Source organism: Pezoporus occidentalis, unplaced genomic scaffold, assembly GCF_034315485.1.
Source record: "Pezoporus occidentalis ecotype Australia unplaced genomic scaffold, CSIRO_AGI_Poc_V1 ctg93, whole genome shotgun sequence".
Classification (NCBI taxonomy): Eukaryota; Metazoa; Chordata; class Aves; order Psittaciformes; family Psittacidae; genus Pezoporus; species Pezoporus occidentalis.
Genome location: NW_026916294.1, coordinates 7,589,150 through 7,613,987, shown reverse-complemented (window position 1 = coordinate 7,613,987; position 24,838 = coordinate 7,589,150). Strand labels below are relative to the sequence as shown.

The following is a 24,838-nucleotide window of genomic DNA, read 5'->3' as shown; positions in this document are numbered from 1 at the left end:
TTCAGTACCGTTATAATCTCTTGATTTTGCTGTTCTTCCTATTGCTGTAAGTTCTTTACCTCTCTCTAGAATAATACCTGGAGTCTGGGGTTGGTTGTTTTTCCAACATGAAATCTCTTTCCATAGGGAAAATTCATTGTATTTGAATCTATTTTAAGGAAAAGGCACATTTTGAAGAAGTTTTTAGTATCAAAAATAGGGGGAAAAAAGCTGAAGGAATTAAATAATTGTGTTACATAACTTTCAAAATGATTTTTTTTTTTACAAAGGTTTCCTTTTTAGAATTCCATTCATAATTTTGCCAGCAATTCCGCTATTGTCTCACAGAATAATGCAAGCTTTTTTTCTCTGCTGATTAATTCCAATCAGCTCAAAGTTGTTCAGAAGGGAGAAAATATTTTCCTTAGTTTCGCTCATGTCCCTTTCAAACATTATTCAGATCTTCGATAAGCCTGAAAGAATTCACATGCTTCCTCCATTTTCTTCAGTCCACAAGTCCACAATCTCCATAACACTGAGCTATCAGTACCATACATTTTATTTCTATACAGCAGCCTTCATACATGATTTCACACATTTTTTTTCTATGGCAGGCAAGGAGAGATGCAACTGAAATGTGTTATTAATTCAGAGCCTGAGGAGGAGCTGTCTTTTATTGCAAAGAGAGAGACCAAAACCTTCTCTTGTTTTGTAACTTCTCTGCACGTCAGTATCAGTTTTAGCATGGCCCACCATACGATACAACTTCTTCACAAGACAGATGCCTGCTTCATTCTGCTTTCCTCAGTGAATGTCTGGTGTCGTTTATTTGGCTTTATTTTCTGTTGAACAGAAGACATGGGTCCTGCTGAGCTCTGGAGACTTTCTTACTTATCCACGTAACATCTTTTGTTATTCAGCTTCATTTACTGGCGTCTGCAATGTGTATCCTCCTTTACCAATCAAGTGAATGGATGAAGCTCTCCCACATTGCTTATTCCCTTGCAAAGGGAATGGAGGAGATAAGGAGATATTTTCCTCAGTGCAGGCAGCACAGAAACACCTGCTAGGAGAAACACCTGCCACCACTGAAATCAATGGAAATCTTGGCATTTACCTCGGTGGATGTGGTGTGGACTTCACTGGGGTTTGGTCCAAAAGTTTACTGTCATCCCGAGCCATTGAGCTGATTAATTCCTGTGGCTCAATGCCAGTAACGGATAGATTCCCCTTTGTAACTGATCCAATGAGCAAACTCTACATGTTACTCATAAACACATTCCCTGGTCCTCACAGAGATGCTGTCCCTCTTGTACTGGACAGGAAGCCAGCAGCCATTTACTATGTGTATCTGGAGATAAGGCCAGAATTTAGCCCTAAGCTGCCTTTGCAGGCCATATTGCTGACTCCCTTATGCCACTTCACTCTGCTGTCCTAATTTCCATGCATGCTTTTAGATATTCAGTGCTCACTGATACACAAACTGCTTAATCTTCCTCCAATTTAGCTTTCAGTATCATCAGTCTCCCACCTCTGTGCAGATCACTCATTTCAATTTCCCAGTGTGCTTTTAGTAATCAGGTATACATTCGTTTCATCTACTGCTTACCAAAACATTAATGCATCTGTCTCTCAATCTCTACAAGAGATGTCTCGGGGGGACATTTCAACTTACATAATTGGTGAGAGTAAGGTTTGTTTAAAGGTACTGAAATGGAAAAATCAGCAACACAAGACTTCTAATATTGTGCTTGGTAAGTGCCTGACAGGTTCCAGTTCATACTGACAATATAGCTCAGTTTTAAACTCAGCCTAATAGAGCTTGCTGTTACACATGAGCTCCTGCTACGAAATTATTGGGAAGAGTCTTACTCAGATTCTTTTTCCCTTAGCGTGCACTGTGATTCACTGCAAGCGACATGGCCGTTATTCACCTGTACTAGCATGAAATTTGTACTGTTACCTATGCCAGACTCATGGCAGGCAGGAGAAGAATCATGATCTGCAGAAGGAGGGCATTTATTTGCTCCTTTTTTAAAGGTCTTGCATTGAATTTCCAAGTTAAACTGCAGCTGGAAGCAAAGGGGAATTCTTCACTAGGAGAAGTGTGGGAAGGATGGTGCTAACCGACAAAGCAGATTATGCTTCTACTACAGCTTCTTATGACTGAAGTGTAGCAGAGCTTATGTTGGCTTAACTGCCCCCCCAAGGAATTGCCACAGAAAACACTGAAGTTGTTTAACATAGATGTGAGAAATAATACAATAGGTAACAATTTTAAGTATATGCTGATTAGGGAAAGAAAGTGTGAGATGTATTAGTTTTTAGCACAAAATGTCAGAAAACAACAAAAAATTCCCAGCCTATAAACTGAAAAAATCAAGGCATGGTTTTGGTGTCAATCTTCCACTACTGCCCAGCTAAAAATTAGTTCTGTTACTTATCATGGGTCTTCTCCATTCATCATACATATGCTAACAATGCTCAGTGCACCCTACTTATCTCTGCCATGTAACATGGTCCTTCTACATGTCTTTTTCTAAGTGCTTGAAAATATCTCGGTGTGTATTTGCTGCAAAGTCTCAGTAGGCAGGGATTTTGGGGAACTTTAAGGTTCAAGCAGTGTTTTTAGCACAGCCATGAATTTAAATAGTCATTGTCTTTCCACAGACATTATTTTGTCACTGTCTTTCACAGACATTACTTTCAGGTATATGGGCATAGTTAGCAAAGGAGGCAAAACTCCTACACATGCTTATCTGCAAATAACACCCATACAAATCCTAGTAATATCAAATTGATGTGGCTAAATACAGAGGAAACTGTTGTTATTGTGAGAGCATATTTACACCAGATGATAATGAAAGTACAGTTCTGCTAACACTGGTTTCCAAACCACTTTCTTTATTACAGATATTACTTTTCTCAGAAGGTAAACTGAAGCAATTTGTAAAATAGTGAGTTTTTAATCATATTCCGAGTGCAGCTCTCACTCTCAACACACTCTTCAGTGTGGCTTGACACTCATTTGGGTACTGCAAGCCTGTACTTATCTTTTGAGTTACAAGCAGCAGAAGCAAAATGAAACAATCAAAGTTTAAATTGAACTGACTGCTTGAAAGACCCTGTTTATGAAGAAAGAACATATTTGTACTGTGTTAATATTCTCATGTAGGTCAGAGACATCTAAAACATAGTGTAAACTTGCTTGGTTTAGGCAGTTCTTTAGACTCTAATAGAATTTCTCCTCTGAAGTTATGGAAGAGAGAAGGCTGGCATCCTCCTCAGGCAGCTGTAGTGAGACAGAAGGCAAAGTCCTTCTACTTTCCTTCTGGAATGAGCTGTTCTTTCTCTAATGCCTCTTTAAATAAGAAACTTGCTTATAGAAACATAATGATAGCGGAAACTCCTTGGCTGCACTTAAATCAACAATCCTCATGCCAGTTGCGTGTTAGCAATATAGATATACTTTGTCTTTTGCTGATAAGCACACTGAAATCTGTCAGGATATATTCTGTTACCTCTTTTTAATTAAAGATAAAAATCCAGCACTTTGCGCTACTGAAACTGAGCCTGATTACCTATCTTGAGAAGCTGAGCTATTGCTGCACTGAGGACTAGGAAACGTTGTTTATCAAACTGAGCAGAACTGGAATTGGAACAAAATTTCTGGGCATTGTTTGAACAATAGCTCCTTTCCCTTCAATTCTCAGGACAAAGTAAATATCATAGATTGCTGGTAAACATTTTTCCCCTACTGATTTTATTCATGCCTTAAAGGTCTTGTTAGCTTGTTTCTTGCAGAATGGATGCCTAAAGCTGTGAGAACCTTTCAGGGTAAATCGTTACATAGATCACAACTACAACTATGGGCTCTTATGGTCTTGTTTCCAAAACTCATCATAAGAAAATTACTAGCTGGCTGCTATTTTCTATCTCTTTTCACAGCATCTTTAGTTGTCTTCACACTAAATGCTTACAAATACCTGAATAAGAAAAAAAGGAAATTGTTTCTGCAATTTAAAAGTTGCTAAGAATATATTGTAGAGAAGGGTCTTCACAAGTTTACATTTTAGACTCTGATAAGTTTTTACTCAGGCAATTTTTCAGAATGAACTTTTTAGCCATTAAAACCTGACATCAGGCTCTAAAATAGAGCTGTGCTGCAAAAGCACTGTGCAAGTTTCTAGTCAGATTTTTTCAGTTTAAAGAAAACAAAACCAATAGTGATTCATAAAATGATACTAATCCAGACAGAACTACAATCAACATGAAAGACCAAATGTCTAGCCATGTGACATACAATCTCATCACTGAGCAAGCTCCTCAAAAAGTACCTTCTTCATTCCCATTTATCTATCCATGAAATGGTATGCACAAGAAACCCACAGAGAAATGTTTTATGCAGCCTTAATAATTCTCACTTGGAAGAATATTCCTTATTATTTGAAAATTAAAAATCAAAATGAAAGCAAAAGATTACTTCTGGGCTGCAAGCAAATATTTTGCAAAGTTCAGTTGCCAAGTTCATTTGCTATAGTCTGTTTCCAATTCTTGCACATGCAAATGTGTGTCAAGTAAGCCCTTCTATATCCATAGTCCTACATCTAGCATAATTTAGGTTGAAATTTTAAAACATCTCTGCAATTTTCTAGACAATATTTTGAATTTGCAAGTGATTTATGGTCACAAGAAAAAAACATTTCAATGGATTCACAGCCCCTCAGAAAATTTTCTGAGGGATTATTCTAAGGATTTATTTCTAAGAATATTTCTAGGGATTATTCTAAGGGTTTCTGCAGAGAAGAGCTTGAGTTCAGCATGTTATGACCTACTATAATACCATTTTCAATATAAAATAATAGTAACTTTTTTTTTTAAAATAAGCTCTACAGCATCTTTCTGATATAAATTCTGTGATCACAATGGTGAGAACATCCCGAAGGAAAAAGCCTGTATTCCAGAACTATCCAGTGCTTGAACCACTGTCAGTTTAGACTTTGACTCAAGTATGAAAATGACACTTCTCCACACTGTAGAAGTACTCTATAGAGCAAGTATAGATGGGTATCTCAGAAAGTCAAGGCATGGCACCACATGATCCATGAAGTGGTGTCATTGACGCTGTGATAGATCAGTCAACTCAACTAAACTGGAAGCTGGTTCAGTTATGGCTGCACCACACCCCTATCAGCCATGTAGATGTACTAGCTCTTATGTTTTCTGAACTGACTGGGAATTAAAACATGGTTTTGACATATAAATGCTGACCACATTGGCTCATGCTGTCTAGATCTTACACATTTCCTTTTCTCTAGACCTTAAATTATGACTAAATTAACAGTACCTGTTCCCCCAATAAAGCTTAAGCTCATTTTAAAATAAAATCAGCCAGAAGAAGTTCTTAGAAAAATCATAAATTTAAACCCTTCCTCAGCAATGTGTCTAACATGGCACACATACTTTACAGCTATCTATGTCCATCTTGTCTAACATGACATATGCCATCAAAGAATGACAACTAGTTCTGCACTTGAATTTAGTTATGTAAATAAGATTAAATCACTGATTTAAAAAAGGTTTAATATTATTCCAATGTGACCAAACCCAGAATTTTGCTTTGAGTCTTTTTTTTTTTTTTTAGACATCTGGAATCCAGGGAATAATTATCTTAATGAAGTTGTATGAAGAATTGTTGTCTATTTGGTATTTGTATATTTAGGACTTTAAAAATGCGTCCATTTCATTAGCAGGTGCTTCCACTACCTTTTCCTATTGTGATACAAAACATCTTTTTTTCCTCTCTCTGAGTGCCTTTTAAAATGCAAATAAAATCATCTAGGATTGAATAAAGATGAAATTTACATCTTGTCAACTTCTATGGTGACAAGCAAGAATAAAGAGAGAGGCTCAGGGAAAAAGAAAGAAAATAAAATGCACCTTGGTGAAGAATCTCATTGATGATTGTTGTCAGCTTCAGGATGGTGCCATGACCTTTCCTTCAGGAAAGCAGAGCTTCATCTATTATGGGTCATGCTGGAAGGCCCAATCAAAGATTGTTTTCTCTGTTTCTCGTGGAGAGGAAGGAACTAGCAAATAGGTATTGTGCAGGGCTTCCTGTAAAATCAACTTCCACCTCTGTGTCCAGTGTATTTACCACCACTGCCAGCAGTGTGAATGGGAGAATGCTGAAAATCACAGGTACAGGTATTAATTTTTCAAATAAACTTCCAATACAAACAATTTAATTCAAGAAAATCCACATAACTATAATCAGTCTCAAAATACATTAACATCATTTCAGTAGCTTGATTTGAAATTGTCACAGCATTCTAAGACAACATTGAGGCATCTGGAATAGTAAAATGAATGATAGTCTGGTTTTGGAGATGGGTGATGCTGGTTACAAGAAGTTAACTTTTATTTTGTCTAGCATGATACGACTGCACGGAAAAGCAAAGACGTCCTAATATGTTGTGTTATCTTCTTTCTAGAGACAGGGCTGTTAAGCTAAATCTTTCTGGAATCAATAAAGAGGATTCATTTTGCTTTAATTAGACTGATCTGGAGTTTTAAAGGACAAATCCAAACACATTTTAAAGCCTAAAAAAGGAAAGTTTGAACTGGTCAGAGAAACGACAGGTTAACTTTCCCATGAAGGTTCTTCCTACCTTTCCATGCTGAGTTTAATAACCCAAGTCAAGTGCCTTTACTTCAATTATGCAGTGAAAGCAGAAAACTCAGTATCTGGCTAGTCCCAGAGTTTCCTTCCCCAAACAGTGGCTCTGCTGAATCAAAAAATTACAGTTTCTGGTGTTAATGAAGTATAAATCCATACAGTAGCTGGCAATTTTGGGGGCAGTAACTTGTACATTTCATGATGGAGGAACAGCAGTGAAACAATGTACAGGATTACCCCTTCATCCTTTCTCCTTTGTTCTTGGAAATCACTTCCTGAAGGCCACATCTGCTTGGATTTTTATCAGATTGCATTTTATACTTGCATGAAACAAAGCTATTAGCAAGATGTGTTGGATGAGGCCTTGAGTGATATGGTTTAGTGTGAGGTGTCACTGCCCATGGCAGGGGGTTTGGAACTTGTGATCTTAAGGTCCTTTCAAACCCTAACTATCCTATGATTCTATGTGTTGCATTGAGCAGATAAGACAGCCATATCTGCCTTCATCAAGCTTTCTTAAAACAAACACAAAGAACACCAATCTTACCAATGGTGTTTGGCCACGAGGCCTTTATTTTCAACCAATCTGTGAAATAAAACATCCATTTAGTTTCACTCATAATCACTAATTATGTTTATTTCTAATTAACTTTTCCTTTACAGATGGCTTGTGTCCTGGGTTCAGCAGTAGCAGTCATTTTTCCCCTTCTTGGTAGCTGGTGCAGTGCAATGTTTTGACTTTCAGCTCGGGAACAGAGCTGATAGTGATGTTTTGGTTTGGCCAAGGACTTTGTGAGCCTCATGCTCTGCCAGGGAAATGAAAACTGATATTCCATACCACAGCACGTCATGCCCAGGATGTTGGGAGTTAGCCGGAAGGGCTGGGAGACTGCAGGGTTGGAGGATCACTAAGATGATGTATGTTATTTCCTTTATCATTATTATCACTGGTGGTAGCAATTTGTGTTATACCTTAGTTACTAAACTGTTCTTATCTCAACCCGGGGGATGGCTTGTCCCTCCGAGAGCAGGGGGAGGGAAAGAAAAGGGGGGGAAGTGAGCAAACGAATTACCTGACTGGGTTTAAACCACGACAGTTTGTAAGGAAGAACTGAAAATCAAAATATATTTCCAAGTCTTATTTTTCATTGATGTGCCTTTAACTAACTCTTTCTCCCATCTGCAACTCAAGTAAGCATGTTTGCCGTGTCATTTGATTTGGAATATTTACTTTTAATCTCAAGTAAATCTCAATGTAACATGTAACACCATAGATACTGGGCATGTCATATTCCCTAGCATAACTCATGTCAAGTCTGAAAAGTAAAGGAAATTCCTACATTTACTATCAGGAGCTGACACAAAAAGAGGCTCAAGACTTACTTTAACAAAAGATCTGCGATGAGACATTTGGAGTTCCTTGTTCCTAGGGGAAAATCAGGACCCAAAGGCAGTGGTTTCTCAGGCTTCCTATATCAAAGATAAGGACTTCTGTGAGTTTTAGGCACTTCGACGATTAGATGTTTCACTGTAGACAGAAGAAAATTAGGTAAGGAAATCCAGTTTCAGACTCAAGAAACTAAAGCCCACGTAAATTCCAACTCAGCAGCAAAATCCTTTATGTCATCTAGCACTGAGGTAACATCTTGTCTACTTTACGTGTCAGGGCAGAGGCTGATTGCTTGTTTGTAACAGTCCACATCATCACACTAACCGTTAGCTGTCAAATACTATGTGCTTGGGCCCTCACAAGGCTATTAATTGCAGTTTCAGATGTAATACATATAACCTAGTACACGGTCATTAATTTGCTGTGTTGGCTGCCATGAAGTGACAAGCACAACACTATGTTTTATAATATATCTTTCTGAAAATTCATATAAACCTTAGATTAGTCTTCAGGGGAATACAAATGAAAAAATAAAGTAAAATAAAATGAGGTACAGCCCTATGAAATAAGTTAAATTCTATGAAAACAAACCCTAACTTTTTTCTCGAATAGCAAACAGTGAATTTATGTGATACATCTCTGTTAAACTGCATGATAAGTAGAATTTTTTAGCATACCAAAGTAAAAAGCATTCTGGATTGGCTACCTTTCTGTTACCCTTGAAAACAGATGTTTTGGTTCCTGATGTCAAAGAAAGGCTGTCCAATTATCAGAAGCCTTCATCCAAGACAAGATGGTTAAAATCTTTCTGAATATGGTGAAATCTTCCCTGAAATGCAGACAGTCCCCTGTGGTTTTCAATCACTCAAACTGCATATGGAAGGCCCCTCCACCTACCGCTTTAGGAATGGTGCAGAAGGAGGTCCAGCAGCCCCATGAGCTCTGGGCTTTTGAAGGCAGTTTTTTAAAGAAAGGGTTCCTCACCATTGAGAAATATTTCCTCGGGGCTGAAGATTCTGTAAGCGAAATAAAACAAAGCAGAAATGTTCAGACTGGAATGATTTTTCCTCTGTAGTTGATAACAACACCATCTGCTCAAGGATTTTCTGCTAGCAGGCTAAAGTCATTGAATAAACTGCACACTCCAGATTGTTTGCTCATCCGCTCTATATAGCAATCTACGATTGTTGATTAATTAAAGTCCAGAGTTCCCCAATGAGAAAGGTAGGTACTTTTATTCCAGATGGGGAAACTAAGGCAGAGAGAGTTTACCTGACCTGGGAAAAGCAGCTGGAGAATTCAGTTTTAAATCTTAAATCGCCAGAGCAACATTCCACATCATTACACAGCAGCCTGAAATACTGTCATATGCTTTCTTTCTGCTATTTTTCTTGAGCAGTGGGAATCTGGGGAAGGAACTCAACTAAAAGGTCCTTTCCCATAACTTCAGGAGCAGCTGCAACTGCTAGTGATAAATAATGAAAAGTATACATTGCCATCTGATGTCAGACTGCTTTGCCTGGTTTGTAGTCTGAAATTTCATAAGGCAGGGGTTTCTTTGTATGACTTCCAAGGTGGAAAATCGTATGTGGAAACACATACCAGATGATCTCAGCTATTGCAGTGATCCTTCTGCCTGAAAATTAATTAAATGAGTATGCATTTGATGTTCAAACTGCATATTCCTCACACAAGACATTGCTGAAACAAAGGATTAAAAGGGTTAAAGTACCAACCTGGTGCCTGTCCAGCAGAAATTCAGCTCAGAACTGAAAACTTTAACATAAGCAGAAAAACTAAATAGGCAAACAAATGAAGTCTGAAGACAATCCAGGAGACTCACATAATGAAGACAAATACACCTTCTTGCCACAGAAGAGCTAAAAAATAATTGCAGACTTCTTATTTACAGATTATTTGTATAGCAACATTTGTATTCACACTCTGTGTGTAGTTTGTGTATGTACAGCTCTGTAAACTGCATTTATAATATATCTTTCTATGGATGATTTAGCATGTATAGGACCTAAAAAACAGTAAAGGTTCTAATCACTGCACCCCTAAGCTTACACTGCAATTTGACCAAGGATGGTTGTGCGGCAATATTTCAGGAAGAAAGAGATATAATGAAGAAGCAGCTTTGAGCCTTGAGTTAAGCAGAAAAGAGATTATTCTTGGCAATGAAAAGGCCAGCCCCACAGCATGGCTGAGCTCTGCAGAGTGCCTGCAATCAGACAATGCAGAGTAGAGCACGTGATGACCTCTGTTGCGTTTGGTGGCGACCTTCCTGTCACTCTGTGACCATGAGGTGTCATCAATGGGAAAGAAGCTCAGCAGGGCCAGAAATACCAGCACAGGAAATAGAAGTGGTCTCAAATGATCTAATACATTAGCAATGAAATTAAATTAAGAGGACACATTGTGTAGAATTAGAGATGAATGGTTTAAAGTGAGAAATGAAATATGTGTAAAGTAGAGGCAGAGTGCCAGGGCAAGACAAGATGATGGTTAGATGAGACGGGAGCACAGTATCTCCCTACAAACACTATTATTTGGGTCCTGACTACTCTGGATAACTTTGGATAGACTAACTTAGTGATAAACCAACAAAAAACTCAGGCATTGGGTGTGTTGGAATTGTGACTTCCAAATTCAGGATAAGCACTACCAAATTAAGAAGCAAAATGATAAAAACATACCTGGGCAAAGACATCAGAAGGGAAGAGGATTATATTGGAAGTTTGCCACAGCCCTTTGCAGCAATGTTATTTTCTCTATTGCTTCAGCTACACATAGCATATGATATTAATTGATACTAATTGATATTAATTGATTAGATTCCCTTTACATGATTCATAGGCAGTTACAGCTCTGACAAGTTAATTCTGTATTAACTGGTTTTTTTTTTTCATTTTAGCATTTTCTTCTCTAACAGAGATTAAATTATTCTCTACTTTAGCACAAAAATTAAAATGTCCTATTCATCTCACATCAAGAATATTATCGCTTCTTGCATCAGCAATTTCAGCTGGCCTCTGCTGAATGAAAACTGATGCTAACAACTGGTAAAATGCCAAGTAAAGCAAATGGTATTTGCTCTATTATTTTTGCACTGCAATAGCTTGTCCCCAAATGTACAATACCCTTGACAACTAAGTATGTCAGTCTAAATTCTGATCAGACTAATTCTGCTGCAGATCCAAACTGAATTACTTTATTGAGCTGAAGAACAAATTTTCCTTTTACCAAACATGTAGGCTACTGGCTTCATTCCATGGAAGATGCAAATGCTGACTGGGGAGGCTATCAGTTGTGGGAAAAGATGTGAAGAGCTAAATCACAATAGCTCCTAGTTAGTCTGAGGTGCTGGAAAGAAAATAATACTCATGAAAACAGATTTTTGTATTGAAGCAGAGGGCCCAATGGAGATATAAATTACCTAAAATATAGAAAGACCTTAGTGGATTAGTATGTTTCCTACAGCTGTAACATTTTAAGAGCCCAGAATCTTGCTGAGATTGGTGGCAGAAAACTCAGAGAAAGAGGTGAATACAGTGAAAAAACAGATGAACAGAAATAACAATGAATGCTATTGTAATAACAATACCAATATATTCTGATAAACAGATATTAGGAAGTCCTCCATGTCAGATTTACATTCATCATGAAATAAGGAGCTGATTTTTTTTAAAGAGACAGCTTCCATAGCATTGTCCCCTGTACTAAGAGCATTAAGCCCAGAAATTCACATTTACATAAAAAACGTTTAGTTTATTCTGCAAGACAGAGATGGACCATTTAAAAATTCTACCACTTGGGTGCACGTACATACACAAACACACATACTTTTTCTTCATAGAATACAACTTCATTTTTCACACCATGGGCTCCCCCCATACCACTTTATTCTTCCCTTGGTCCTGCCTCATCAATCCAGGATTTAAGTCTTTTTTTTTGTAAGTAGTCCCACTGTCTTTTTGCTTGAGAAGTGTTACAGTTTCCATGCAGTAAAATTTTTTGTGCAGCTCTATGTTGTTACAATGCTGTTTCACTGTAAGCTGACTTACCACTGTTGAAAAACACCCCAGCTTCTTGTACATATATAATGAAGACCTTAAATGTTTTCCAGATGCCTGTCTGAAATACATTATTTCCAATTAAAAAAATATCCTGCAGATTTACTGCTGAGAATAATGATGTAAAAAAAAAGACACCTTTCTTAGTCTAGACAGTGGGCCAGTCTCATGCGTATGATATATCCACTCTGGTTTTTTAAGTGTGGGGCTGTTTCTAGAATGATACTAAAGACAGTAAGTTTTCCCTCAAGTGGTTTATTAATAGTGGCATCACCTTCTACTGTACTTATCTTCTAGCTGCTCACCACATTTCTGTGCCTCCATCGTCAGAGTAAAATGGTCACCTCGCCTTTGGACTAAAATACCCTGAATCATTCTACGAGATGGAGTGTACTTCTTCATTGGGTCTTTCAGGATGGCAATAACTTAATGTTGGTATCATACAGCAGAACAACCATTATCTTTGTATTGCTGTTGTCCGCTGGAGACTGCAATGTAAATCTGAACAAAGAGGGATTAGCTGCCCAAACTGTGCAAATAAATAAAAGGTAGTGATGTCAACATACTAAGAAAAAAAGGGGGGGGGAATGTGACGGGACGCATTTTGGTTATTAATACTAGCAAATGTGCACAGAAGTAAGGAACCAGCTTGAAGAATTAGACCCTTTCCCCTGCCCTTGCTTTGTGACAGAGAAACCAAAGAGCAAAACTGGTTGACTAATGAACAGCGCCTCTGGTTTCCAATCTTGCTGTATTTATAGGTATTTTACACAATTTTTGTTTCATGCCAACACTGTATGGTGGTTCAGTTGTTCGGTTCTTTTTTTTTCTCGGTTTCTTTCTCTCCTCGTACATCTGTGAAGAGCTGGTTTACCTCTTCTCGCTAGTGGTGTGTTCAGCTGCCCAAGCCTGGCTCTCTTGGGCTCCTCTTACAAAATAGTCTCCACTTCGCAAACATTTCTTGTAGTTCATCTCTGCACTTGATCCTCTGTGAGCTTACTTCCTAGCCTGTAAAATCCTGTGTCATTAGCAATATCCATGTTCTTTAACAGATAATTCACCTATTAGGCTCCTTGGAAGTCGTCCTCAGTGTCTTCAATTCACTGATACGATACTGCAAGGAAACAAACGTTCAATGCCTCCACTCCATTATCAAAACGTTATCAGAGTCCTTCTTTCTCACTCCTGGCTGAAACAAAACCTTTCAGTATTTAATTAATTGCTTTAAGTTCCCCTTAACTGAAAGTTGGAAGAATAAAATTTCTTAGAATCATGGAATAGTTAGGGTTGGAAAGGACCTGAAGATCATCTAGTTCCAACCCCCCTGCCATGGTCAGGGACACCTCCCACTAAACCATGCCACCCAAGGCTCTGTCGAACCTGGCCTTGAATGCCGCCAGGGATGGAGCATTCATAACTTCCCTGGGCAACCCATTCCAGTGCTTCACCACTCTCACAGTAAAGAACTTCCTCCTTGTATCTAATCTAAACTTCCCCTGTTTAAGTTTGAACCCATTGCCCCTTGTCCTATCACTACAGTCCCTAATGAAGAGTCCCTCTCCAGCATCCCTATAGGCCCCCTTCAGATACTGGAAGGCTGCTATGAGGTCTCCACGCAGCCTTCTCTTCTCCAGGCTGAACAGCCCCAACTTTCTCAGCCTGTCTTCATACAGGAGGTGCTCCAGTCCCCTGATCATCCTCGTGGCCCTTCTCTGGACTTGTTCCAACAGTTCCATGTCCTTTTTATGTTGAGGACACCAGAACTGCACACAATACTCCAGGTGAGGTCTCACAAGAGCAGAGGGGCAGGATCACCTCCTTTGACCTGCTGGTCACGCTCCTTTTGATGCAGCCCAGGTTACGGTTGGCTTTCTGGGCTGTGAGCGCACACTGCAGCTGGCTCATGTTCATTTTTCATCGACCAGCACCCCGAAGTCCTTCTCCACAGGGCTGCTCTGAATCTCTTCTCTGCCCAACCTGTAGCTGTGCCTGGGATTGCTTCGACCCAGGTGTAGGACCTTGCACTTGGCTTTGTTAAACTTCATAAGGTTGGCATCAGCCCACCTCACAAATGTGTGGAGGTCCCTCTGGATGGCATTCCTTCCCTCCAGCGTTATCAACCGAACCACACAGCTTGGTGTCATCGGCAAACTTGCTGAGGTCGCACTCAATCCCACTGTCCATGTCACCGACAAAGACGTTGAACAAATCCAATGAGTAGGAGGTATAATGAATCCAACAGTATCAAGAGATGAGTAAAGAATCTTGGTGAAAATTCTGCATTCTACAAGTTTGCTACTCTTTTTGTTTAGGCAAATATTTTGCTCTTTAATAAGCAGCAAATTTAGGAGTTTCCAAAAGGAACAAAATGAATTGTTCACTAGAGCTTTGATCCTAGGTACTCTAGCTTTTACTGTCCCCATTCTACAATACCAATGTAGCATTAAGAAGCAGGCATTATTGATTACGGTGCCGGATGTATGGGGATAGCTCCTCCTACTGAAAACAGAGGAGTGTTAGGTTTGATTACAGCCTTCAGCATCAAGCCTTAAAATCTTGTGGTAAAATATAGAGTAGCTATACGTGATCCTAATGAAATTTCAAATTACCATGCATTTGCAGTGTTAGGAACACAGACAATTTGGATCAGTATATGAACTTTAGTACAAAGTCTACTCTGAAGCCTTCAGAAAAGTGTCCATTGTTCATTGCAGATACAGATCTGTCCTGACCCTTCTTTGAAGCTTGAAGGCATATGAAACTTCTGAAATTTGAGAAATAAGAGACTTCAGTTAAGAATATTTAAGTGCTGAAGTTGATTTCTTTCTTTTACAGCTGCCTGCTCAGTTGGGTGAAACTATATAATATATATATAAAATATGCATAGGCTTTTTCTTCTGCTGCTTCATATTAAGCTCATATTAGGCTCAAGCCATTTAAAGAAATTCCTGGATTTCCTTCTTCCTTGAAACAAGTGTGAAATATTACAAATAAAGTCCTTGCAAGTCCTACATATAGTACTTCAGTTGCTGTCAAGAACAGGCTTAAGCATCATCATCCAGGTGAGCGTATTCAAGCTGCCTGGGGAATGCGAGACAGTCACAAAACTGAACAAAATAGGTTGTTTGATTTTATACACCACATGCTCAAATCGATGAAAACAAATGACCTGTTGAGAGTAACAGCCAGTTATATAATCTTTTAAAAGAGTCATAACAAAATTAAGACAAAATCTACCTTATAAACTGGTAGTTATGACTGAAAACTTTCATCAAAATAAGTCATCTTCGTAAGGAGGAAAACTCATCACAGAGTATTGCTGGTTTAAAGACTATCAGAATGTCTCAAATGTGAGACAAAATTAGGCAATGAAAGAAATGAGTCTTCCTACTAACAAGAAGCAAATCAAAAATGTATGTAGAGGTGGATGCAACAGCTGAGTTAGCATTGTTCATAAATAGTTCCTTTATGACAACTCAGGTGTCCACTCCCAGTGGGACTCTCACCTTTGTCTTTCTCCAAACCAAAAGAGTTATAACCTTTACAGGTGCACATGGTGATAGGAGAAGGGGGAATGGCTTTAAACTGACAAATGGGACATTTTGATGAGATATTCAGAAGAAATTCTTCCCTGTGAGGGTGCTGAGGCCCTGGCACAGGGTGCCCAGAGAAGCTGTGGCTGCCCCATCCATGGCACTGTTCAAGGCCAGGCTGGACATGGCTTGGAGCAACCTGGTCTAATAGAAGGTGTCCCTGCCTGTGGCAGCGGGTTGGAACTAAACAAGTTTTAAGGTTCCTTCCAATCCAAAAAGTTATATAAGTTACAAAAAAAAAATGGAGGCACATTATCCTTTATCTGGCCATGTGCCACGCAGTCTTGCTAAATACCAAGCATGGTGTTCAAAACTCAGTGCATGAACACAAACAGGGATGCTGGGGAGGGACTCTTCATTAGGGACTGTAGTGACAGGACAAGGGGTAACGGGTTCAAACTTAAACAGGGGAAGTTTAGATTGGATATAAGGTGGAAATTCTTTCCTGTTAGGGAGGCACTGGAATGGGTTGCCCCGGGAGGTTGTGAATGCTCCATCCCTGGCAGTGTTCAAGACCAGGTTGGACAAGGCCTTGGGTGACATGGTTTAGTGTGAGGTGTCCCTGCCCATGGCAGGGGGGTTGGAACTAGATGATCTTAAGGTCCTTTCCAACCCTAACTATTCTATGATTCTATGAAGCCAGGTTTATCATTGGGTTGCCTGGAAATTAAGAGTCCTTTGTGCTTTATCTTCTCATTACCGAGGCTCTACTGCCTGTAATCTGCTGAAGCTGTTTTTGTAAATTGGCTCCTGGGTACTGAAAACATTAATTAAAGCAGCGGGCCCAAGACTGTTGAAAAGAACATATTTCTAGATTCAGCTTGCTATTTTTCCTAGGTCTGATGGACGTTCATAAACATCAAAGACTGGAAGTCAAGAAACTGAAGATTCCATTCTTCTTTGTGTTTTCCCCAAATTTTTTAGATAAAGAAAAGCAAAGTATTCCTGTGTACAGAAATGATACACAATAGTGACACTACACTTGAGACACCTTAACACAGAGACAGCTAATATCTGTTAATGAACAGCTTTTAATTATTTGCATCCACAGTGCAGTGCAATTGCTAACAGTGTGGATGAGAGGAACTGTGGGAATATGGAGGTTATTCACTTCTAATTTAAGCACTATAATGAATACCTAACTTCTTAAATGCACCAATCAAATGTACTTACCCACTCTGTATTTACCATCACACCACTCATTAACATGGTGATAATTAACTCTATGTGAAGCTTCACAGTCTGAGGCGCTATATTAATTAATATATTAACAGGTTTTATGTCGTTATTATTCACGCTAGCGCATTTGGCATGGGACTATTGCCAGATAATTCATAAAACTGGACATGCCACTTCACTGATCAGCAGTCAAGATTCAAATTTCTCAGTCATACAACTTGCAGAATGGCTGGGGAATGGCTGTTGCAAATGTAAGTGCTTCAAAATGTGCTGTACGTTTTGTTCCTTCATTCTTTCTCTTGGTATCTGCATATTTCTCCTTCCTTTGGCCTCTTTATTTTCTTCTGTTCCAAAGCAACCTCAACTTTCTTACTCTTGTCATATTTATTTATTCTGTTGGAAAGAAGAATTTTCTACACCTTTTTTCTTTCAAAAAAGAAAGTCATGATTTTAAAAGAATAAAGTATGTTAATTATTTCTAGTGTTCTCTATTCCCTTCACAAACTGTTGGGTTACATTTTTTCTTCAGAATTTTAAAATGACATGCTGAGAAAACTGTCATATGTGGATTCACGACTGTCTAAGGTCCACTGGATTTTGAACTTCCTTGGGGGATATCAGCGCTTTGCAGGAGTGTCAAACAGCAATTGAGAAACATCAGGAAGATTCAGAAGTTCAGCTAATTCAAATCTCACCCTGTCAGACTCCAGGTAAGTTACCCTGCTGTCAACTAGCAAAGATCCGAGATGTAATTCTAATTTGTGTAAATCAAATGTAAATTTTGGTGCCCAGACTTTTGTTTCAGACTCTCAAAAGAAAGCAGCTGCAAAGCCTGGTTTGATACCAGAGGTTCCCCCCTTGTTTGGGGATATGTAGCTGAAGAATATATTTGTATAGCTTCTAGAGATACCCAAGTCCTAATGACACAGCACATACGTTCATTTTTGATGAGAAATGATGCCAACCTTAAATCAAGAGTGGGGCTTGCTGGAGATCTTCAGCTTTCCACGAAAAATAAAAACCTGACGTTGAAAAGCTCCATCCTAAACTGTATGACTTAGCTCTCTTAAGAAACAGCTTAACTATACCCCACGGGGGCATCCATTAATGCCATAACTCTTTTTACAGGCCAAGTCCCTTCCTGACAGAGCCACGTGGGACTCCCTGTCTACTCTGCACCATAGTACATGTTTCACAAGTTAGGACCATAAAAGAGAATAGGGCACAAGGCATCTGCTTATGCTTTGAATAATGCATTCCTGTAACATTTCTGAAAGTTCTGTTTGTCTGAATCTCTGTGGTGGTTTGGCTAACACAGTAGTTTTTAGTATTTACCTTTTGACGAACATCCAACAAATTTAAGTGTGACAACCCACCCTCTTCCTATATTTCCCTGTTCTGAAGAAAAGCTGGCATTTCCGACATTAGCAACAGGACACAACCACCCCCTTCCTCTCCATTGTCTTCTCCTTGTATCTGACAGCTCCCAAAGCATCTACAGAACTTTAGAAGTTTATTATGTGAATAGAAAGGCACATAGGGCTGGAAAGCGAGGTAAAAGAAGACGTCTAGATTTTTATCAGTCTCAGAATGAGGTTAATTCCATTCTCATTTTTTCTCAGGCAGAATACAGTATGGAAAGTGAAGAAAGGTTTAAAATAAGCCTTGGGGTATGTAGGGTTAAATACTGCAACCGTGGGTGACACAGTGACGAAACTGTTACCTCCTCAGAAATGTATTCTGTGCTTGGGATAATTAAACTGAAGATACTTTTTTAACCAGATGAGATTTCAAAAACTTTCTCAATTCTCCTAGAAGCAAGAAAACAACCCAGATTTGACCTGGCCACTGGCCACTGGCCACCACTCCTGTTCCTAGAAAGCTTGATAAAAGAGGTTTATCTTTGTCCCTTACTCAGTGAAAGTATCACAGAACCACCTCTACAATTACTTTCAATGAAAAATTCCAGTGACAAGGGCCTACCAAAAAAAACCCAAAATAAACAGCTGCTTATTCATCAAGTGGCATCTTTGTAATGATTTGTATCATGCCCCAGCTGATTTGACTGAAGATAGTAAATGTTATTTCTGTTAACACTGAATAGATAATGTATCTGGGAGATACATTTGGTTCCCAAATTATTAACACAATTATTAGAGCCTGAAGGGTTCCGAACAGGCTAAATGAATTAGACATACAGGTCTTACAGAAGTTTGAAGAGGTGGCTATCAAAGTAGTGAGATGCTATTTTAAGCTCCCATGGCAAATTCTGTGGCTCCTGAGCCTGGAAGGTTGAATGATGGCTTTCAGATTCCAGGCTGATTTCCAGGCATCATCTTTACAAATAACCACTGAAACCTACTTCTCTGTATATGGGCTAGATTTGCCTAGAAGTTGTTAAATAACTAGGGTATTCCTAATTCCTAGTTAAATAACTAGGGTATTCCTAACTCCACTTTTCAGGACAGAGTATGTATGATCAACAGATTGAGAGTCATCAATTAATAGAGAAACTGGTCCCAGTGTCATTGTAAATGAAACCACACAGAGGGGGGGTGTGGATATTTGTATCTTTTACAGTGACTGAATTCAACAATTAGGTACATAACATTCGCTTAAACAAAAGTAGAAAATAGAGTGGAAAACCTCATCAGGACGTGCAACAGATAGGACGCGTAGAATACAGGTTGTTTTATTGTGTGTCCATTGCAACCTGTACACAAATCTTTTTTTTTTAATAAAGGTAGATTATTATCAGGTTCATGTTTTTGTGCTAACAAGAAGGAAAATGTGAAATAAAGATCTTGGCATTCTGATAATGTAATTGAAGATTCATTTGTATTTTATGCATAGTCTGCAGATTTAGAGTATTGAAGGTTATGCAGTAAATAAAACTAAATAGTAAATATTTTATCAATATTTTGGGTTGATATTATTTCCTTTTTTTAAGAAAGAGTAAAAGTTGTCACAAACCCATTTCAGACCCACTTTCTAGCTCTGAGCATAATGCTGAAGGAAGCAGGTGGAAGCATAAACAGCAAGCATGCACTGTGAATGTTTGTGGTGTGAATTATCTAAAAGCAGCTACAGTTGCACCAGATTTCGTAAGTTTGACCCTTATACTGCCTGTATCACTGCAGTATTTATGCTTGCATCTCATTAAGTTAATCCCATTGCTGTGGGACGAGAAGCGGCAGAGCAAACAACTTTAATAAGCCTTCACAGCCATATCCCCAGCCCTTCAGACACATGCGCAGCACAGGCTCAGTTAAATTCTGAGTCATTCAGGCTGTGTGGGATTTAGAGCACAAACAGTTAATTCAGTAATATAAAAATATATATAAAGACAGATAGTGGTGTCTATTATCAGAGATGAGACCTGGCAAATGCACCTGGCAAACAGAAAGGAGAGGCAATTAATCAGTATCAAGCACCACATTCAGAGGTAATGGAAAGAAAACAGTAACAGTATGTGGTGCAGTTCTTAGTGGGAATCCTAAACAAGTATGAATTTATTTTGTCACAAACTGAGCCCAAAAGAAGTCAAAACAAGGTCATTGGTAAATTCCCTCAAAGTCCACTTAATCAAAGATAATGTGACAAAGGTTAGTCCACTCTTCAGTAGGCCGTGATTTTACTGGACGTTCACATTGAATGCATAAAGGAAAATTCAAGGCTAATGTAAAAAACATTCCTGTCAGGGTGACAGGATATAGCTGAGTAACTGGAAACCATCTGTGAGGCCTACCAATAAGTTCTATATAGGCTTCCCACTTCTCTTTTTTTTTTTTCAAAATACTGTAAGTTTTTTTTAAACCAAACTGATAGCAGCTTATTCATAAAGTAAATTAGCTAAACAGTATAATACTGTGGGATTTATAACCTACTGTAGTCTTTGAATGCAATTTGGCTTCCCCATGCTCTCACAACAATGTGTTTAAGAGCTAAAAGCAGGCCCATGGGACACATGCCTTTGTGTACATTAACATCTTCTTGCAAAATTCCCATTCTAGAAGACACAGAAGGAATTCCCCACTTTACATGCTTTTGCATTACTGGAAAAGACTTTTTAAGGCATTTTATTCCTAGAAAAGACTTCCATTCAGAGGCAGGATCACCTTTATATTAGATAATTAGCATCCTTATTAATGCTCTACTACTCCCAGCTGAGTTCATCAGTTACTACTATCATACATATTGTTTCTTAGAGCTTAGTTCAGTTGCACAGAATTTTTCAAGTTTGACTTACCCATTAATGTCCATACCAAAAATCATTATTCGACAACTGGTATTACTACTGTAGATGCAGACAAAGTGAGCAGGTTTAACTAAAATAACATCATAGCTTTAGAACAGTTTAACCTATCTGTGCTTTACATAGCCTTCCTATGATGCTACTCTCAAGGCTGCATCATGGTTGGCCTTGGTCCTCTAGCTTGGCAATGGGCATCAGGTGTCCACCAGATGTGACTACAGAAATGCTAATGCTGATGTACTTTGTGTAGCATGCAGTCCTTCAGTCAGCTTTTGACCTTTAATAGTTAGTATCCTCCTTGCTGAAAACCAACCCTGTATCACTGGCAGTGCCATACTCAGAAAGCACATCGTAAGGTTTAGGTAATGCTCAGCAGCAGCTTATTCTGGTTCTAAGCTTTTTGACAATTCAGTCTTTTGCAGAAACACACCTAACTACTAATTCCCCAAAAGCAGCACTGTACAATTATTTTTGTCTCAAGCCATAACTAACCAAATGGAGGTTTCTCACTTTTTTTCACGACAGCCTAACAGAGAAGCCTTCAGGACCCAACACTTGCATGGCTTTGTCATACAGAAGTGCCAAAATATCCAAGGTATAGGGAAAAAACATTTAAATGATACTGAAACTGTATAAAAATACATAGACATAAATGAAAACAGAAAAACAATTTTAATCTTCTTTTCTGTTCAAAGCCCTGTCCTAAGGGTAGACAGGTACATCTTCGTGTCTGGATCCTACAGCCTTTTGGCTCTTCTATCCTTGCTTGCTTGTGCCCAGTCACAGCCTGACTGTTACACTACCTAGGTGGGATATTGGAGGTGGTGGCATGAAGACTCACATTTTCCTAACTGGAGGCCAGTTCAGAACCACAATGTGTCACCATACACTGGCCATTGCTTGACTATTGAAACAAGAGGCCCCAGTTGCTGTCATCTTTTCAAACCACCTGATCACAGACCTCACCACCAAACATCCAGAAGCTCACAAGGGTTCTTAATGTTTAGATAGGTGCTCAATAAACTCACCATGTATGAACAGTAGACCTGGGCAGTTTCTAGTCCAGACCTTAAGTCTATAATCCTGTATCACCCTGTAGAAGTGCCTTATTTTTGCCACAGACACTGGCATCAAATTCAGCTGCTCTGTGGCACCCTGCTGCTGCAGTAGGTGTTGTATTTTTAAATGCTGAAATCTACCACAGGTGTCTGCCTTCACCAGCTGGAAGCTGACCCAGAGACATTTAATTTAACACATTGAGTACTGCCAGGAAAACAGAGCCCTTCAGCCTTGGAACCAGGAACTCTTCATTCAGAATAGCCTCCATGAAAATACGCCACGTTCCAAATTAAACTCCCACCATCAGCCAGATGCATGACAGCCCAAGTAAATAAAAGAACTATTTCTGCATAAACTTCGTTAATAGGCTGAGCCGGAGTTGAGGATCACAAGGGACCCTAAGGATAAGAAACTTCTTAGGGGATGATTCCTTTTCCAACCTACACGGTACTCATGCAGCCCCTTTCTAGCCTCACTCCCACTGCAGCTCAAGTGCTTATCTCTGTCCTAAGCCCAACCTTAGTACTGGCCTCGGCTTGGGTGCTAAGCTAGGAATTTTGAAACAAAAGGGTTGACAATCATTTAGCTAATTTTTATTCAAATAAATGAGTTAGTAGAAGAGAGCTAATCAAGTCAGACTACATGCAAAAACGGAACAAAATCCTCCAATAAGAACCAATGCATTCTTTTATGGGTTTATTTCTGTGTAAACAATTTGCATTTTCCAACGGATATTTCCTTAATAATTTCCCCATGTCCTACAATAAATGAAGTATAAGTAGACTTACACACCTGGAAGAAGAAATTTCCAGACAGTCAAGCTTGCAGTACCTCTGCTGACTTCAGTGGAATTGTACCAGGAGATAAATTTTGATTCTCCTTCTTCAAACAGAGACTGCTTTTCTGTAACAAAACCATGAAAACATAAAACAAAGGTAGAATTATTACAGTCATATGGATAACAGAAACAATGTTAAAATTAACTCAATTTGTTAAAGTTTTTCTCAATCATTGCAATATCTTAGCTTTCTAGTCATCATGGAAATTTTTATGTGGAGAAGCAGCATTATACTAGCAGATAAGTAATCCCATGCAGTATCTGCTATTCAAGAAAATGATCTGTATTGCAACACAATTATCTCAGATGACATACTGACTGACTCCTAATTACAACAGATACAGCTAATTACTTTAGTTCATCCTGTAAATAGCTCAGCATGTATCTTTATGAGAATTCAATAATGACACATTGCTCAGTGGGACTGTATACATAAATTGATTCTTAAGTTTTTAATGCATAAAGTTCTTATTTTTCAGTATTTGTAGAAGTTTTCCTTCCTATCTAACTTCTTAGAAACCTAATGATGGTGAATGGAAGAATATTCAGGGGAACTCAAGTGATACAAACTGGTACGGTTGGGATTTTTGGACACTGTTCTCAATACCTAAGGAGGAACAGAACCCTGGAGTCAGATTTGCATCATAACATTTTAAAAAGCTCTCTTCCTCTGTCAGGGACAAGAAAAATTGTAATTTACCAGTCTACTGCAAATACATTTGTTCTGTACAAACTGATCTACTCTTTTCCTCCTCTAGTTTACACCATGGAAAAGCAGTAGTAGGCGAGAGCTGTGTAGCGCTTGTGCTACCTGTCTACAGAAGTGAGGAACGAGTAGGAAGCTGCCATGATAGATACAGTTAAGTACCCAAATGCAGTCATAATTTGGTGGAAAATGGATGGAAGCCTGAATCTACTTAAAAACAATTCCTATCTGTGTTGTTTAGATCCTACAGCAAACTGTAGCCTGCCAAGGAATACAATAGGAGACATCAAATGTGTAGCTATCAATTCTGCCCAAAATGTTGATTTCTACGTCTTTTATCCTAATTTCACCTTAAAAAGTAGAAATATATAAAAAAAGAAAACCAAAAAAGCAAGCAGCTTGTATCACAAAATAGCTTTATTCAAGTAACTTTAAACAGGTTAGTAATATGAAGCAGTATAACATATGTAGTGGACGAAATTATGAGACTACAGTGACTTTGGAGTAAGTTTTTTATTCTGAGTCACTACAGAACTTCTAGAAGCAACTATCAATTGAACTTTACACAATTGTGCCGTGGCTAAAAGCTCTAAAAATATTCCCTGACTAGTTTCAAGTGTACAGCATCACATTTTCTCCACTCCAAATATGTTTTCAAAAAATAGTCCACCAGTCTCATTTAGGGTCCCCCTTTTTTTTACTGGTATCAAGAATTCTCCAAGATTTTTCATCAACCAAAAGTGAGAATAATATAAATGTATTTCACACATATACAAACTCAATCAATTTTAGGTTGCATATTTTATTATAAAGTATAGTTTTGGGTGGGTTTTTTTTTAATAAGAAAAAAATCAAACTTCACCATCTCTTATCAGGATTTTACTCAAGCCAGCAAGGTGATGAAGCATGACTCTAGTATCTTTTCTTGCACTAAAACCTGACTGACAAGAAAGCACGTTTGTGTGATATATCTGGAAAGTACTTGCAAACAAGTGCTATTCTTCATAAGCATTTTTCATAGTAGTACTTCACTCCAAATGCTGTGGCCAAATTCACATCTTAGTGTGTATTCTGCTTTTCTTCC

At 38.6% G+C, this 24,838-nt stretch overlaps 2 long non-coding RNA genes across 5 annotated transcripts in view; one reads left to right on the top strand and one right to left on the bottom strand.

Moving 5' to 3' along the window:
- LOC134157130 (uncharacterized) overlaps positions 1-24,838 on the bottom strand; it is a 38,318-nt gene that overhangs the window by 2,179 nt on the left and 11,301 nt on the right. Inside the window, exons 1-5 of one of the 4 annotated variants that reach the window (XR_009962196.1) lie at positions 11,488-11,576; positions 11,295-11,414; positions 8,946-9,064; positions 8,042-8,186; positions 423-1,042 (exon numbers count right to left, since the gene is read on the bottom strand). This is a non-coding gene — a long non-coding RNA (uncharacterized LOC134157130). Of the gene's footprint in view, positions 1-422; positions 1,043-6,296; positions 6,583-8,041; positions 8,187-8,945; positions 9,065-11,294; positions 11,415-11,487; positions 11,577-23,002; positions 23,114-24,838 lie in introns of those variants that run through there. The other 3 variants (XR_009962194.1, XR_009962197.1, XR_009962195.1) reach the window with 3 other exon arrangements.
- Positions 8,216-23,100, top strand: LOC134157131 (uncharacterized). The gene is made up of 4 exons (XR_009962198.1): positions 8,216-9,272; positions 17,426-17,606; positions 18,025-18,864; positions 22,993-23,100. It is a non-coding gene; the product is annotated as an uncharacterized LOC134157131 (long non-coding RNA).